The sequence below is a fragment of the Tachysurus vachellii genome, chromosome 14 (assembly GCF_030014155.1).
Source record: "Tachysurus vachellii isolate PV-2020 chromosome 14, HZAU_Pvac_v1, whole genome shotgun sequence".
In the NCBI taxonomy this organism is placed as follows: Eukaryota; Metazoa; Chordata; class Actinopteri; order Siluriformes; family Bagridae; genus Tachysurus; species Tachysurus vachellii.
The window spans coordinates 19,532,137-19,550,437 of record NC_083473.1 but is presented as its reverse complement, the minus strand read 5'-3'; positions in this window follow the sequence as shown (position 1 = coordinate 19,550,437).

Genomic DNA, 18,301 nt, shown 5'->3' with positions numbered 1-18,301 from the left:
TTGTTGTCGTTTCAACCATATATAGCTGTTGCATTACACAGTGAAATGAGATAGCATTTCTCCAGGACCATGTGCTACATAAAACAAAGACAGAGCTAAGGATTTATGTAAGTTAGTCCTAGACACATAAAGTGCATCTGATCAACCTGGTGCAAACAGTGCAAGACAAAAGACAAGACAGTGCAGGACAAAAGACAATGCAAACAAAAAATACAAGACATTTTACAAAAGACAATGCACAAAAGCAGCTCTGACCAGTGTACATGCTGTATGTTCTATATTGATGTGAGATAAAGCTAAGTATGGTGACCCATACTCAGAATTCGTTCTCTGCATTTAACCCATCCAAAGTACACACACACGGAGCAGTGGGCAGCCATTTATGCTGCGGTGCCCAGTGCCTTGCTTAAGGGCACCTCAGTCGTGATATTGCCAGCCCGAGATTCAAACCCACGACCTTAGGGTTGGGAGTCAAACTCTCTAACCATTAGGCCACAACTTCCCCCCCTTGCATGTGCAGAAATACTTTACAGCATGTGAAAAGAGCAAAAACTGTGTGCAAAAACAGCATGTAAACAGTTTGACATGGGTGTTTCTGTGTACATGGATTTATATCGGAAGTGTGTGTATTTGGTGTAGGTCTGTGCAGTCCATACAGTTGATGTGCATGTGTGTGTTGTGCTCAGTACAGTTCAGTTCAGTTATTGAGGAGTCTGATGGCTTGTGAAAAGAAATAAAGTTACACAGTCTGGTTGTGAGGGCCTGAATGCTTCGGTACTTTTTTCCAGACTGCAGGAGGGTGAAGAGTGTGTGAGGGGTGTGTGGGGCCACCCACAATGCTGTTGGCTTTGCGGATGCAGCGTGTGGTGTAAGTGTCCATGATAGAGGGAAGAGAGACTCCAATGATCTCCTCAGCTGTCCTCACTATCTGCTGCAGGGTCTTGCAATCCGAGATGGTGCAGTTCCCAAACCAGACAGTGATGCAGCTACTCAGAATGCTCTCAATGGTCCCTCTGTAAAAAGTAGTCAGGATGGGGGAGGGAGATGGGCTTTCCTCGGGCTTCATAAGAAGTACAGATGCTGCTGTGCTTTTTTGGTGATGGAGCTGGTGTTGAGTGACCAGCTGAAGTTCTCCGCTAGATGAACACCAAGAAATTTGAAGATCCGTCGATGTTCAGCGGAAAGTGGTCGCTCTGTGCTCTTCTGAAGTCAACAACCATCTCTTTGGTTTTATTAACATTCAGAGACAGGTTGTTGGCTCTACACCAGTTAGCTGTTTCTCCATCTTTCTGTATGCTGACTCGTCGATCTTGCTGATGAGATGATATGGTTCGATCTGTGCATCGCTACACAGTGGTGAGTCACCAAAAGAAGAGCTCCAGTCAGAGAAGATAGACGTCTCTGAATGTTCCAATCAGAGTCCAGATCTAAATGCTATCAAAAAACCTGTAAAAAAAATAAAATTAAATAAAATTAAATAAATAAATAAATAAAAAAGAATGAAACAGTTTCCTCTTATAATGTTATAGATCTGGAACATTTTTGCAATGAAGCATGAACTAACATTTTAAGTTGGTAGATTCTATCCCAAGAAGGCTGAATGCCTTCTGTCTTACAAGCAAATTATGTTTTACAAAGTATGAATTAAGGGGTGTGTATAGTTATGCAACTGTTATTGAATAACTAACTAACTAACTAAATAAATAAATATTGGATTCATCTTTACAAAAACCTACAGTTTTAGCCTTGTTTTTATCCGCTATACATGAGTTGACCTGCAGGTGGCATTGTGTCTGCATGCAAAGTTCCTTTCTATCACAAAGAGCTGTTGACTTTTATCTGTAATTACAAACCTGTTTGTTTTTGTCCTTCTACAGAATTTCTGGTTGATTACTGTGCATCTGTTCAACATGGAATAGAAAACCTCATAAAGTGAATTTTATTCCTCTTCTTTCACAACAAAAACCTTTAACCTACTTATAAACAAATAAAGATTTAACAGGGCCTATGACTTCAATAGAACACGTATGTGGTGGAAAAATGCACGTATGTGAGTGTAAATGTTGCTACTGGCTTAGTCATGAAGTGAATCTAGGCCACATGGCCCGGATGGAAAAGCAGACTGTTTACAGTGTGAAAGGCAGCAGGGTGGCATGGAGGCTGGTTTGTGTGTGTATGGTGTGTGTGTATGTGTGTGTGTGTCTGATCTAGAAAATTGGACAGAGACCTCAACATGTTGTGCAAAGTGTCTGGGAAGGCATTGAGATTTTTGTGACACTTTTTACATTTACACGTTTCAGGCAGTTTCATCTCACTGGAATACAATGTAATACAAAGACCATTCGAGTGTCACACAAAGTGTTAATCCATGGTGTATATTCAGGATGTCATTTGGATTATACTTCCCTGTGTGCTTTCTCTCTCTCTCTCTCTCTCTCTCTCTCTCTCTCTCTCTCTCTCTCTCTCTCTCTCTCCCCCTCTCTCTTTCTTCCTTTCTTTATATAACCCACCTGTTGTACTAGCAGTCGTTTTATAGCAGTAAACATAAGTGTTGTTGCTCACAGGCCCCTTTATGTACGTGTTATTGTTCATGTATCAGATAAGTGTGCGACCCCCATATGTATGTAAATGAAGGTAAACAAAATGTTGTTTCAAGTTTAGGACTGCTTTGTATTGCTTGAGTAAAGTGTGTGTGTGTGTGTGTGTGTGTGTGTGTGTGTGTGTGTGTGTGTAGCCCAGGTAAACCTTCCACCATCAAAACAATGACATTACTCAGAATGTCCTAAAACCATTTGGTGCAAACCCTAGAGGTAAAAAATAGACAAAAGTCAAAGGTTTTTTTGTGAAAGTGAGAAAGCACATACTACAATTAGCATAGGACATACACACACAAACACACACACACACACACACACACACACACACAGGCTAAAGGTTTGTGTGTGATTTTATTTCTTAAAAGAATTTAACTATAACCAAAACTAATAATAATAATCAGAGAGAAGAATGAACACAAACTGATCTAAAGAATATATCCAGCACAAAATTTCACAAACATAAACAAGAGTAAATGGTGAGAGGGGACACCATGATGATGGAGATCCTGCTCCACCCCAGGTCTTGAAACCATCTGTTCCATCTCTGTCTGTTTAGAGTTTCAAAAGGTCAGAGGTTTCAGACAGTTATCAGTTTCTCTGTGAGGTACTAGAGCGCAAAAGGAGACTTGTTGAGATGCATCAGAATAAGAGTGTGTTCACACAAGCATGTGTGTGTGGGAGTGCTCACAAAAACACAGCACTAGACACCACGGATTTACGCTTGCCTAATTACAGCCCGAAGTAGAATCTCACAAAATGGATCCTGTCACTCACAACCTCTGAGTAATGTTTTCATAAGAGAGAATATAAGAGAAAATCAATTTAAAAAAAAGTCAGTGAAACCTATGAGGAGGAGCCTGAGTTGTTCTGCATAGCGTGTGCAAGAAAATCACTTCCATTAAGACAACATGAGAGTCAGGCTCATATTCCTGTTGCAAAAACAGGTTTTTTGTTAAAAATGACTTTTAAATGTCATAATGGGAATATGTCTTCATAAACACATTCATTTATACTTCATACTATAAAATCAGACACCTTTCCGAGCCAATTGAAGACATTTGTGTTTACATGCAGTTACATTCAGGAAGCAGAATTTCACTTTAGCTAATTAGCTAACCATCATATCAGTAAAACGCCAGTGAAGACTTTAACCGGCTTTCCATGCTACTGTAGTTAGGTAACATGCCTAAAAATCTCCATCAAATACTTTCTGCTAGACAGCTAGCACATTCTCTTACTGAGGAGTTGCATGTGCTATAATTTATTTCAACAAAGCTGTAAGCATCAAGAGACTTTCCACTGCTTAGCATCATTTATCCTCTGACAAATGAGCATTTTCTACAGTTAAACCATTTGAAAGTGTTAGTTTATCTGAATAGCACTGAATAAAATAATTTCAGTCAGAGTATAAACAATTAACATCAGGTTGCAAGGCTACTCAGCTCTTTTTGCACCCAGGTTAGCATGCAGCTTTTTTAGCACTGAAGATCTTTGTTCTTAAATGCTGCAGCTCAGCTTGTGCATGTCAGATTGAGGGTAATTTATATTATTTTGTAGAAGAAAGCATTCGGGATTCTTATTCATATGTTTTTTCTTCATCTGAGTTTTATTTATCATTTTTGTATTCATTAGCTTGCTAGCCAGATTGCTAGCGGTAAATGTGCTTGGCTAACTAGTTAGCAAGTTGGATTTATGTTTCTCTGAAGAAGCTTCCTGAGTACACTATTTATATATGGAATCATTATTTAATGACACTAGATTTTAATTTTTTTTTATCTCAGTAATACAGTTGCTCACAAAAAGCGCTTCCAGTTTTTCTTTTCATCCGTCTGTTGCTCAATATTACATCACTAATAATACGCAGATGGATGTGAGGCTTTTCAGTGAAAAGAAAGCACCACTGATGGCATGTCAAAGAGAAATAATAAAAATCACATCATTCTGTAAATGCAATTTTTCAAATGCAACAAGCAATTTAATGTAGATTTCTTCTGTCACTTCAGAGAAACGTAGCTGTCACAGTTCAGTCTGTTCAGTTTGGAAGAAATGATAACAGGTCCAAAAACCTGTGTTTTTGTTGTTCTCTTTTTTCATTTAAAATTAGAAATGAACAGAATTGTTGTGATTTTTTTAAAAGTAAAAACAATTTTTTGTCCATGATGTCTGTGATGTTGAATGTTTTGTTCTGCTTTGTACAAAAGATTAGAGCGATTTGCAATGATTATCAGGTTTTACACAGTTCTATTAATTATTGTGTTCAGTTCTATTAAAGATAAAGTGTGCTGTGTGCTTTAGATGAGAATATAACATTCCGGATCAAAGCGTCATTTCTTTAAATAGAATTTTAACCCAAAACTAACTTGAAATGTCTATTAAATTGATCAGGTCACATAAGAAAACGGCTAATATTAGATATCTAATATTCCTGAATTCTGATATTCCAATACTCCTGTATTAGATATTCTGACATCACTGTAATGTGATATTTTCGATATTCCTATGTACCGATATATTGACATTCCTGTATTCTAATATTTCTTATTCTAACTAACATTTCAATATTCCTGTATTCTGATATTCAGATATTTCTGAGTCCTAATATTCCGATACGTCTTATTCTAACATTTCATTATTCCTGTATTCTGATATTCAGATATTTCTGTATTCTGATATTCCAGCATTCCTGTAGTCTATTACCTAACATTCCTGTATTCTGATATTTCCGATATTCCGACACTGATCTCGTTACCAATCCTAGGTATCCTACACTCCTATCATCCAGTCAATATTACTATGACACGACTTCACCATTGTGGTGGTATAAAACTAAACAAATAAAACAAACTTGCGTTTAAAACTGTATTGATGTAAATGTGATGAACACATCTGAATGAAGTAAATTCAAGTAACTTTTTTTTCCATGGCCAGTGGTGATCTTCCTCATCTTCCTACAACACAGTGTATCACGTGTGTCATGAGGAGGTCCTCTCATACACAGAGCACTTTGTATTGATTAATGCACACAGTCTACATGCTAAAGATACCAAGAACTCAGAGGCTCATCTGATTATACAGTGTAGAGTAAAATAATGGGGGTCGGAGACAAACCGTATGCAAAGTGCATGCTCTATTTACATATTTTTTCCAGTTATTGGAATGAAAGAAATTAGGGATAAAAGGCGACACAAGAGAATGAACGTAGAATACAGACACTGAGTAGTACAATGTTTTTTTTTTTAACTTGAGATACACAAGTTAAGATACTCAAGATTTCTGTGAATGGACTGCATGAAGATGGCTTTAGGACGATGGCGTCATGGATACGAACAGTTTTGTACTTAAATCTTCATAAGTGAACAGTTCTTCATCTCTTCAACCTTCTGGACTTCGTGTTAAAACTTGAATGAATTTCCTAGTTACACAAGTGCACTTGTTTGAGCATACATTTATACACTTGCTATAGATTGGAAATGATTTATAACAGGATCATGAAGACAAGGACAGCTTCCCTTTTTGAGTTTGGTTCCTCTGACTTGCTCAATAGGTAATAAATGTTACATTTAAAAATTCAATACTGAATTGATTTGAGTTGAATTTTTATAAGAAAGTCTTTAGAATTAGAAACATGCAACAATGAACTCATGGACTAAGATGATGTAAAATAAACATATAGTCACTAAAACACATAAAATGTATTATGATGTTGTTTTTTTATACTCTAGTTCTGTTTTCTGTTCTCCAACAGAAATCTACAGAGATGATTGAGTTGGGCTGAAGTGTGCCAGGGCGTGTTCAGGCAGGCCAAGGCGTGGGCCTTCAGCTCCATGTAAACAATAGTGCAGTCGGGGAGGATTAGCGTGACAGGCTATTATATCCTGACATCTCTCTTAGGCACAGATTGGTGATCAAATGAGTCTCGAAAGAAGGCCGAGACTGCCTGACAACTGACCTCCCATTGGCTGCCACTTTGAAGCTGTTCACCAATAACATGGTCCAGATTAATCTTTAGAAAAAGAAAAAAGCTCACTATTGTAAACAGGGGAGAGAGAGAGAGAGAGAGAGAGAGAGAGAGAGAGAGAGAGAGAGAGAGAGAAACAGAGAAAGAGAGAGAAAGCAGATTTTTATATATTTGTAATAAAAGCACATTACAGAGAGCTTAGTTCTTGGAGTTGGACCATAGACCATTATCTTTTGGGATGTGTTCAAAGTTTTCTGTAAACAGAAACAGTTAATAATCAACTCTTATGAGGTTTAGACCTTCACTCGAAAACCAAACTCTAGAATTTGAAAAAGTGTTTTAAGTTCTGTGGTATTTTAACATTGTTGTTTTTATATGCACTCTGTGTCAGCGGCTGAGTGTGTGTGTGTGTGTGTGTGTGTGTGTGTCTAATGTTGGTGGATTGTCTCTCTCTGCATTGTGATCTGTATAATGTTTCTGAGCTCAAAGCCCTCACAATGTTCTGTCCAGTGGGTTTACTGCAAATTACAGGATGTTCTACGTGCACACACACACGCACATGCACACAGACACACACACACACACACACACACACACACACACACACACACACACACACACTTTTTCAGACTGTTCACTACCACCAAAACAGCATAGATAATTCACATTTTTTTCCTGCATGTTATTATAGTAATATATTCCTTTATTTTCTGTGACCTGCCCAGCCTCTGTTTGGAGGTCAGAGTCTGTTGAAGGAACAGTCCAGCTGAGCTCCACTTCCTGCTTTGCTTTGTTTCTCTGTTCCTCCTCATGCTGCTGTTTTTAGAACAAACCACATTTTGTAAACGTCTTTTTAAAAAATGTAGCTGTCGTGCTTTATTCTCTAAAACCTGTTGCTCTGAAATAATGATAAAAAAAACAGATGCAAAAGTGTACTCTCTCTCTCTCTCTCTCTCTCTCTCTCTCTCTCTCTCTCTCTCTCTCTCTCTCTCTCTCTCTCTCTCTCTCTCTCTCTCTCTCTCTCTCTCTCTCTCTCTCTCTCTCTCTCTCTCTCCGTGTATTTGTGTATGGGTTATCAGACATGATCCAGCTCTCTGAATGGATTAACGTAGATTGTCTGGGAATTGTCTCGAATTGAAATCTTCACGCTTCTGACCTACAAGGCCACAAAGGTGAAAAATTGTATATTCCTGTAAAAACACAAGAAGAATACAAACCTCTAAACAAAAAAGTGGTTCACTGACAATGTTTCGTTACTGCTACCATTACAGACTGGTATAACGTCTTTAATTAGGCAGTAACTACAGATTCGTGTGTGAATCAACCTGAAAAAATAAACATGTCCTTCACGTTTACAGGAAATGAGCACCGTTGAATGAGCAGCAATTCCAAATGCCTCATGCATCCATTTTCTGAAGACTTCTAATCCCTGTCTGAGTAGAAGGAGCACTAGCGACAGCAGTGTGTTAGCTATTTATTAACCCTTAATGCCTGTCAATGCAGGTTAGTGTAAAGTAGTTCGGGAAGTCTTTTGTCCTTAAAGGACACGAGAGCTACAGCTGCTTTACTCTGTATTTTTACATGCTGTCACCCCTGATGGAAAACTTCATTTTAGCCCACAGATGGTGCAAGCGGTCGCAATCTTTCAAGCGTAGCATCATCAGGCTAATCTGCTGTCGTGATGACACGTTTAGCAGCTTTTTTTTTTCTGGGACACACGAACACAGACGTCTGACATCCTATTGGGAGATGGATGAGTGTCCTGATTTAGCAGAGAGATAGTTATAGTTATAGAGAGAATAAAGGCTGTGACTATAACACACACAAACACACACACTAGACTATTAGCTCTTACTCCATGCCCAATGTGAAACTATGGTGTTAACGTCTTACCGCTTGATGCTTGGCAACAGAATTAAAATCAGAAACCCAGTGTGTTGTAGAAACAGTGATTGCAGCGTTTTATTTTATTATTTTTACAGGTATGTCAGAAATATTGTTCAGGACAAACTAGATGAAACACTCAGAAATAATAAGAGTGTTTAATTAACTAGGTGAAGAATTAGCTGGAGGAAGCTGGAGATATTATTATTAAGGCATATATTACCACATCCACCACAATGATCACCATGACAAACATGAAAAAGGCCAAAAAAGATTAGAAAACTGTCAAACAACATAACCCAGGATTCTGTTTACCTGCAGTTTATAATTAACCTGAGGAACTATTCACGTCTCAAAAGCATTATTATTTCATTACAGCACATTAAGAACACTTAAAAACTACACGTGCACTTCATGGTTGTACAGTAACAGACATGTTGTGAGGTGACACTTTTTCCTGAAGTCTCATATTCCCAGAGCTGTCAGGATCCATCATAAAGGAAGAACAGCTACGACATTTCGGCATGAACAGTAATCAGCATGTAGTGTAATTACTCTGTAAGTGTAAATGATCTCAGTTTTCTTTGCGTTTAGAAGAAGGAGGATTGAGCATTGAGAAGGAGTTGAGCTCTCATGGGATCGAAGCTCAAATCTTTCCAGAAAAAAAACTAAACAAACAAACCACAAACCTACTCTTGTGCAAAAGCACACATTTGCCAGAACTCATCAGAAGAACCAGTGAAACAGATATTTACTGAGAGCTTCTCCTCAGAGACCTCTCCTTTTTCAGTGCTGTCATTAAATAAAAAAAAAAGAAATAAAAAATAAACAAACAAACAATGTGAAGCTCAATTATTCTGAATTCACACATTCATCTCATGACCTCAGGCTGATTATTTGGTTGGTTGTGTGTCTACAGTACAGAGATTGTGTTAGTTGTGGATGAAATAAACAGATGCATATTCACTACAGAATACAGATCTGGTCTGAGATAAAAAATAAAAACTAGATTAAGAAATCTTTAACACCTCTACTAATTAATACTAAGACTAATAATTAATTTTTACTTAATATGACTTGAGGCATGTTGTAATGAAGAGTTAACCTGAACTAAGATGTGAGTCTCGTGAATTCATGCCTGAATAAATTAAGAAAATGTGAGAAATCTGCATCAGACCCACTCTATCAGAAAGAATATGAATGAAATGGTGCTGGATTAAATACCATAATTTACACTGATCCTTTTTCAAATTCAAGTTTATTTGTAGGCACGGTGGCTTAGTGGTTAGCACGTTCACCTCACACCTCCACGGTTGGGGGTTCGATTCCCGCCTCTGCCTTGTGTGTGTGGAGTTTGCATGTTCTCCCCGTGCCTCAGGGGTTTCCTCCGGGTACTCCGGTTTCCTCCCCCAGTCCAAAGACATGCATGGTAGGTTGATTGGCATCTCTGGAAAATTGTCTGTAGTGTGTGATTATGAGAGTGTGTGTGTGCCCTGCGATGGGTTGGCACTTCGTCCAGAGTGTATCCTGCCTTGATGCCCGATGTTGCCTGAGATAGGCACAGGCTCCCCGTGACCCGAGGTAGTTTGGATAAGCGGTAGAAAATGAATGAAGTTTATTTGTATAGCGTTTTTAACAACTGACATGGTCTCAAAGCAGCTTTACAGAACATAAACATAGAACAAGGTTAATATAAAGAATAATATAATATGAAAATTCAAGATTAATATTAGATATATTTAAATGCAGTTGTATTTATCCCCAATGAGCAAGCCGGAGGTGACTCAGGTGACTGTGGCAAGGAAAAACTCCCTTGGATGGTAAAGGAAGAAACCTTGAGAGGTGCCAGACTCAAAGGGGAATCAATCCTCATTTGGGTGACACTGGAGGTGTGAAAATATACAGTCTCACAATCTGTCCTTAAAGACCACATGGAATTGGCATCTCCTCTTAGTATGTCCAAATACTTCATGAAGCAGGGTCCAACTGGAGCTCGTACATCTCTAGATGCCCCTGGATCCTTACATGGTTGGCCTCATCTCAATGAAGGTCCAAAAACTTCATGGCGCGGAAGACAATCGGAGCTGGTACAATTTCTGGATGCCTCAGGATCTAAGTTTATCAATCGTAGGATGATGCAATAATAATAAACACCAGTCTATATCCAGTCCCACTTGCTCTAGAAAACCTGGGCTCGGGGATCTGCTAGTTTCCACACAAACATGAACATTTAGAAACGCTGCAGGTTTAATTCATAATCTTTCTTATCAAGCAGGGTTGATTTACTACACGTTACCCCTACATGTTAATTAATATAGTACAGGCATGACGTCATAAGGTTCATGTCATGTTTAGGTTCAATTTTTGTTTGTTCGTGATTAGTGCATGCCTTAACCCATCATTAGCTCCTTTAAGGACGACGTTATTCAGGTACCAGTGCAGGATTATTGAGGTCCTGTTACTGTCATGTGTTGAGTTGTGAAATCTACAATCTACACTAATCCCTAATGAGTCTGTGGAAGAGGGGAGAGAGAGAGAGAGAGAGAGAGAGAGAGAGAGAGAGAGAGAGAGAGAGAGAGAGAGAGAGAGAGAGAGAGAGAGAGAGAGAGAGAGAGAGAGAGAACAGTAGTCTAAATATGCAAATGATCCTTCAGCACTTGTTCATCAGAAATTGATGAATTGCACAGTAATGAAGCTGAACCCAAGCTGCTAATGAGGAGTGTCCTTTATTGTGATGTAATTTCTCTCTCTAACTAAGTCAAACAACATTTATTTTTTGACCATCACATTTATTACAGACCTTGAGCCTCCTCCTTGTGGGTTTTGTATAGATTGTGGTATAAATTATGGAAGAAAAGCAGCAGAGGTTCCAGTAGCCAGTAAAAAAAAAGCATTGGTTCACTTCTGTAAACAAATTAGTGCTAAAACGATGCAATCTTTGCACAATGGCAAAAACACTACAGTGGGCTAAAGTTTCCGGAATAAGAATAAGCAATAAACATGTTTAAAGTGCTCTGTAAAATTTATTTTACGTTTAAATGGGTTCCAGGCTGTTTAGAAACCCTGTTTTAGCTCGTATATAATATTATAAGCTGCCAGTCTGCTTCCCAAACTGCAGGATTCTGATGTTATGAGGCGTATAGTTGTGTTTTTATTGTTGTGTTGGTGGCGTTGGTGTTTTTTTTTTCATACATCTGCACATTTTAAAATTAAGCCGTTGAGACAGGACTAAAGAAAAAATTCAATCTTAAAATCCTTTCTTTTTAATTCCAAATTATTTGGATTAAGAACCTATGCCTCAAAGCCAAAGATGAACAGAATTAATAAGAGAAAAACATCATGAATTTGCAGAATTTGGACATCTCTGTCTCTCTGTAGCACTATTCAATCTGCAGTGCTTTACTGATAAGACAAATAATGGTGCATGTGTATTGTAAAAGCGTACGTTTTGCATTTGTTTCTAAAAAAAAAAATAAAAGTGACTCTTGCGCTTTCTCTCTAAACAAATCAGCAAATTTGCAAATCTAACAGGAGTAAGCTGAACTAGCATGAACCTGAGCACCGTGTATTAAAGTTCTTGCTGTCATGATATCACAGGATTGTGGTTATTAGGAATAAGTCATTGAGCTGGAAGCCACTCAGGGTGTTTATTAAAGACAAGAAGCAAATAAGGATAAATTCACGAGTGAAATCGAAAGATCTTCATTCTCACTAAACTAAGTGAGCAGGTTTTTGGGTGAAAGAATGTGAGCAACAGGAACAGAGATCAAAAGCTTGAAATGGCACACAAGGTTTCCTGGGCCTTTTATGGCTTTGCCGACAGGAGGCCGTGCCATTCACACCTCCCAAATGTGTCTTCCCACAGCAGGGGTCAGAAACTGGACGGTGTCTGTCACAGTTTGCTGTATTTTCCATTTGCTGTTTATGACCTTGAGTCAGGTGTTGGACCTTATCAGCATCTGTGGCACTCACAGCATCCTCAGACCTACACAAGGCAGCAAGAAGAACACTGATATGAGTCTAGACTATGATGCATGAAATATTGGCTCCACTGAGCACTCACTGAGTTTCAGACCTGAAGGGAACAAACCTGAAGAAAATTTGTTGTTGAACCAAATACTTCATAGTCAGTGAGACACTGTTTATTAAATTATTGATAATTGATTTTCATTGTTCAATCAATTAAACTATAATGGCAGTAATACAAGGGATTGTGGGTATGCATGAGTGAGGGAGGGAGGAAAAAAGTAAGTGAGAGAAGGAGAGAGGCAGTGAGGAAGTGTGTGAGTGGAGGAGGGGAAAGAGTGAGTGAGTGAGTGAGTGAGTGATTGTATGAGAGTGAGTGAGTGAGTGAGTGAGTGTATGAGTATGAGAGCAAGGGAGAAAGTGTATGAATGAGAGAGTGAGTGAGGGAACAAGTGTATGAGTGAGTGAGTGTATGAGTGAGGAAGTAAGGGAGACAGTGTATGAGTGTATGAGTGAGTGAGTGTATGAGTGAGTGAGAGAGCAAGTGTATGAGTGAGTGAGTGTATGAGTGAGGAAGTAAGGGAGACAGTGTATGAGTGAGTGAGTGTATGAGTGAGGGAGTGAGTTAGTTAGTGAGTGTATGAGTGAGGGAGTGAGTTAGTGAGTGTATGAGTGAGGGAGTGAGTGAGTGTATGAGTGAGGGAGTGAGTTAGTGAGTGTATGAGTGAGGGAGTGAGTGAGTGTATGAGTGAGGGAGTGAGTTAGTTAGTGAGTGTATGAGTGAGGGAGTGAGTTAGTGAGTGTATGAGTAAGGGAGTAAGGGAGACAGTGTATGAGTGAGTGAGTGGGTGAGTGTATGAGTGAGGGAGTGAGTGAGGGAGCAAGTGTATGAGTGAGGGAGTGAGTAAGTGTATGAGTGAGGAAGTGAGTTAGTTAGTGTGTGTATGAGTGAGGGCGTGAGTGAGTGAGTGTATGAGTGAGGGAGTGAGTTAGTGTATGAGTGAGGGAGTGAGTGAGTGTATGAGTGAGGGAGTGAGTGAGTGTATGAGTGAGGGAGTGAGTGAGGGAGTGAGTGAGTGTATGAGTGGGGGAGTGAGTGAGTGAGTGTATGAGTGAGGGAGTGAGTTAGTGTATGAGTGAGGGAGTGAGTGAGTGTATGAGTGAGGGAGTGAGTGAGTGTATGAGTGAGGGAGTGAGTTAGTGTATGAGTGAGGGAGTTAGTGAGTGTATGAGTGGGGGAGTGAGTAAGTGTATGAGTGAGGAAGTGAGTTAGTTAGTGAGTGTATGAGTGAGGGAGTGAGTGAGTGTATGAGTGAGGGAGTGAGTGAGTGTATGAGTGAGGGAGTGAGTGAGTGTATGAGTGAGGGAGTGAGTGAGTGTATGAGTGAGGGAGTGAGTGAGTGTATGAGTGAGGGAGTGAGTGAGTGTATGAGTGAGGGAGTGAGTTAGTGTATGAGTGAGGGAGTGAGTGAGTGTATGAGTGAGGGAGTGAGTGAGTGTATGAGTGAGGGAGTGAGTGAGTGTATGAGTGAGGGAGTGAGTGAGTGTATGAGTGAGGGAGTGAGTTAGTGAGTGTATGAGTGAGTGAGGGAGTGAGTGAGTGAGTGCTTTCTGAACTAGACATGAGATGGCATCATGTCTTTGCTCTAATGGCAGTTTCTCATCACAATGGTGATAGATAACAACATTTTCTTCACAATTCAGAAGAGAAAATGTTACAATGCACCTGTGTATGTGGTAAATTACAGCAGTTCCACATTTACCACACACACACACCCACGCACACACACCTTTACAATCATGCTTTCTGTGCTAAAGAGAAACCTAAAAACACGTGTAGTAGTGTGAGGTTTTTAGGTGACCTGCTTTCAGTGTTTGTATGATTGGATAAAGACGCTCAGCAGGTTGATTATCAAACACACAGCAGGTTTAACAGGAACTCTTGACTTGACTTAAACCCGTTTAATCCTACTGGAGTTCAGCTCATCCATGAGGCAGCTCTTCCCCAGGTTTCTGGTCTGTTTTCTTCACTTCCTTCCAGATGCATACAAACCCTTTTCCCAGCTTCCATTTCAGTGGTTGTCCTGATCTGAACTTCAATCCTCTCGTGTAATTTCTCCTTCCAGCAGGTTGTTCCACCTGTTGAACATCCTGCATCCATGAAGGTCAGAAGTTTGCTCAATATTATGTCGTATGAGTCATAAATAAGCCTTGCTTTGAGATTTGTGTTGTCAGAGCTTTGTGTTCTTGGCAATCATCAGAGATTTTCCAGAAAGTCTGTGATTGTCTGGATTTCTTCGTCTGTCCTTCCATTTTTCCCTGTGACTCTGCCAAGGTATTTGAAATGTCTTCACTTCCTTCATCTCTGCTCCTTCCAACCTGATGCAGTTGCCAGTGGTGTTGTTTATGACACCAGTGTTTCACCTATCTAACCGAGGACAAGCATGTAGTCAAGTAGTCCAAACACACACACATATTTACGTTTATGTTATTTGGCAGATGCCCTTATCCTTATCTTTATACAACTGAGGTATTAAGGGTTAAGGGCCTTACTCAGGGGCCCAGCAGTGGCAGCTTGGTAGCTGATGCTTGGTAAATCACAACCTTCTGATCTGTAGGCAAACAATTTAGCCATTAAGAACCTGGAACGCACACACACACACACACACACACACACACAATCTGTAGGCGTTATATATTTGTATCTTTCTTGAGTCATTATCAGGGAGTATGCAGTGTTTCATTTGAAAAAGATTCTATTTGATCATATCAACTATTTCTTTCATTCTAAAGGTATTGTCTAGCCGTAAAGTGATTAAAAACCTGTTCCAGACACATCTGTTTATCATAACAATTCAGTTCAGTCAGCCAACTCTGTGTGCTTTGTGTACTGGGGAAAAATCACATAAAGAAAATATCAATCTGTAGTTTTTAATTTAAACATTATACCTTCACTAGATGTCCACGTTCTAAAATACATGTCTGTAAAATCCCACAATCCCTCTTTCCATCCATCAATCCTTTCTTTCTTCAATACTACATGGATCTTAGGCTCAGCTGCAACCTTTAAGCGCCCTTCTGTGTTTCCGTGCCTGCTCTGTGCATTAGCATTAGACTCTCAGGTCTCATTAATTTTGTGTGGTGTATTAATTCAAAGCCCATCCTAAGGCGTAACCTCCCGTCTTTCTCTTTCTCCAAACAGCCTTTTGAAAAAGAGGGGATTGTGAAAAGTGAGAGAGAGAGAGAGAGAGAGAGAGAGAGAGAGAGAGAATATGGAGATGTTAGAGCAGCACGTGATGCTAAATTATTTAGTATGTTAAAATAAACCGGTGTCAAAATTCAACCAATCAATATTTTCTGGGCTTTAACAGAACTGATAAGTGACAGAGAAGACAAAACGTGTATAAACGGCCACAATTTATTTTTTGTGATGTACATACACTCGCTTGCGCTCTCTTAAACACATATACACCCACACGTACATTTCTACACACATGCTCATGCCACAGTCTCAGACACACTCAGACACTTCTGAGTGGAATGTATGCAGTGTGGAAACAGAAACCCACACTCTTTGTTCATCCATCGCACTTTTTGTGAGGCTATGTTTGGGTGTCTCTGTTTCTCTCTTGACTTTTGACTGTGTTTGTCCACATTCCAGCGTGTAGCCAAGACAGAAAACAGTCCTGCTGCCAGACAGAGAGCTCTTCCTTTCGTCTGAAATGGGAAATAATTATGCAAGAATTGATGTGTAAGAGATTAAAAGAGAAAAGCCTGAATGACATCAGTGTGCCGATGATGACGTCTGGTGTGTGTGTGTAGAGAGTTCTTCAGAGGCAGGTGTTTAAATAAATAAAAGAGACACATGCTCTGTATGAATACCGTCTGTGTGAAACAAAGGTGTGTGATTGTCCTCATGTTGTTGTACACAATCCAGTTTAGTGAACACTAAACTTGATTGTGTAGCAATTCTTGTTTCCAACTTTTGCACACATGCTATGATTAACCCTCTGCCTCAGACTGCGTCTTATATCCTGAGGGCTGATAAAGGTGACAACGATTCAGTCTCATGTTTGCGCTCGCTGTCTTCTGTGGGGTTTTTTTTTTTGTTTTGTTTTTTTATGATGATCTTATAATGTAAAAGAAATTGTGTGTTAATTAAGGCTACAAGGCTTAGATGACATAACAACATCCTCCTTGTTGTCCCACTATAGCATTTATGACTTGCTGAAATGATTTTTTACTGAATTTTTACATGGTAAGTTTGAGCTGAAATTGTGTTGAAAAAGAAAGCTCAGTGCTAAACAAGCTTCTTAGCAAATTAAAAACAAAACCTGTTGTGGTTTGTTTGGCATACTGATCAGAGGCTGAGCTTTCACACACAAGAAACTCGAAACGCTTCAGTGGAACGAAAGATGCACTATAGAAGGAACATCACACAAAAAGAAAAAGCTGTGCGTACATGGTGCATGTTAATGTCTCTGTGTGGGTGGGTGTGGTGATCAGCAGAACTTCAGAGCTTTTAATTAAAGGAAACTTTAATCTCAGGTGAATAAAGTTTGAACAACAAACAGAAAAACGTCTACTCCATCACAACACACCCAAATCCAACTGCAATTTCTATCAACATCACTACAAACCTTGTCATAAGATTCATGTCCTATAGTCACTATTTTATGCAACCTATCACACACTTTATGTAACCTACGAGCTAGCTTTAGTGATTAATGCAAGCCTTTTGTTCTGTTGCATTTCTGTTTGTTTGTTTTTTTTACTTTGCTCTTCACATTTTGTTTACTGGAGGTTGCTTGATGTCTGATTGTTTGCCTGATTTTTTAATGACCCTGCGTTTGGATCTGATTGCACCACCACCTGCCTCACAGGAGAGTTTGCCAGGTTTGCCTGAGCTGCAGCTGGCTTTAACAGCACAAGGTAAACTCATGCAAGAACAACAGTTGGCTAGGATTGGCTGGATAAGCACTCGTTGTGTTTCCAACAGCTAGCACAATTACAAACATAAGGGGTTTTTTTTCACATAAGTAAAAATATGAATTAAATTCAATTTATTTGTATAGTGATTCTAACAATTTTAATGTTTAAAATTAAATTAATATATATCTCTAACATCTATCCCTAATGAGCAAGGCTGAGGCGACGGTGGCATGGAAAATCTCCCTGAGAAGATATGAGGAAGAAACCTTGAGAGGAACCAGACTCAGAAAGGAACCTCATCCTCATTCGGGTGTCACTGGACAGTAAATAATGTAAATGTAAATTATATCCTTTTCTACTATAGTTTATAAGTCAAGGGGTCAACAGGTCAGCCTCCTAACTGAGTTCATTACAGACTTAACACTAATTCTTTCAGTCTTCTGAAGTCTTCAAATTTAAGGATATGTACATTTCCCTTATATTATATTCTATGTTAAAAGGTCATGTAATTTAAAAATGCCTGAAATTATATACAAAGCCGGAATATTAATTAGTCAAATAGATATTCAGTGTTTACTATTTAATTCCATGTAAGAATTAGCATTTAATTATTACATTTATAAGTAGAAAACACAAAAACCTCCAGATTTGCTGAAAAAAAAAAAATGAAAAAAGCTATTAACAAAGGCTTGAATAAAGAAATATATTTTTAACCTGCCTTAAAATCACATGAGTCTCAAACACAAATTAGAAGGCTGCTTATAGCCCCAATGATGATGACAATCGTTTTTACACTTGGCCAACAGTGTGTTGCTTCTTCATAGCCTTGGTAAGGAAGTATGTAAGAAATTTCCAGGAGATTGATGAGATGGTATTTATTGGAAATTCTATGTTGCTGTCTTTTCAAGACAGGTTTCTGCAAGGTGAAGACATGTTCATTAATTACACTAAACATGTTGTTGAA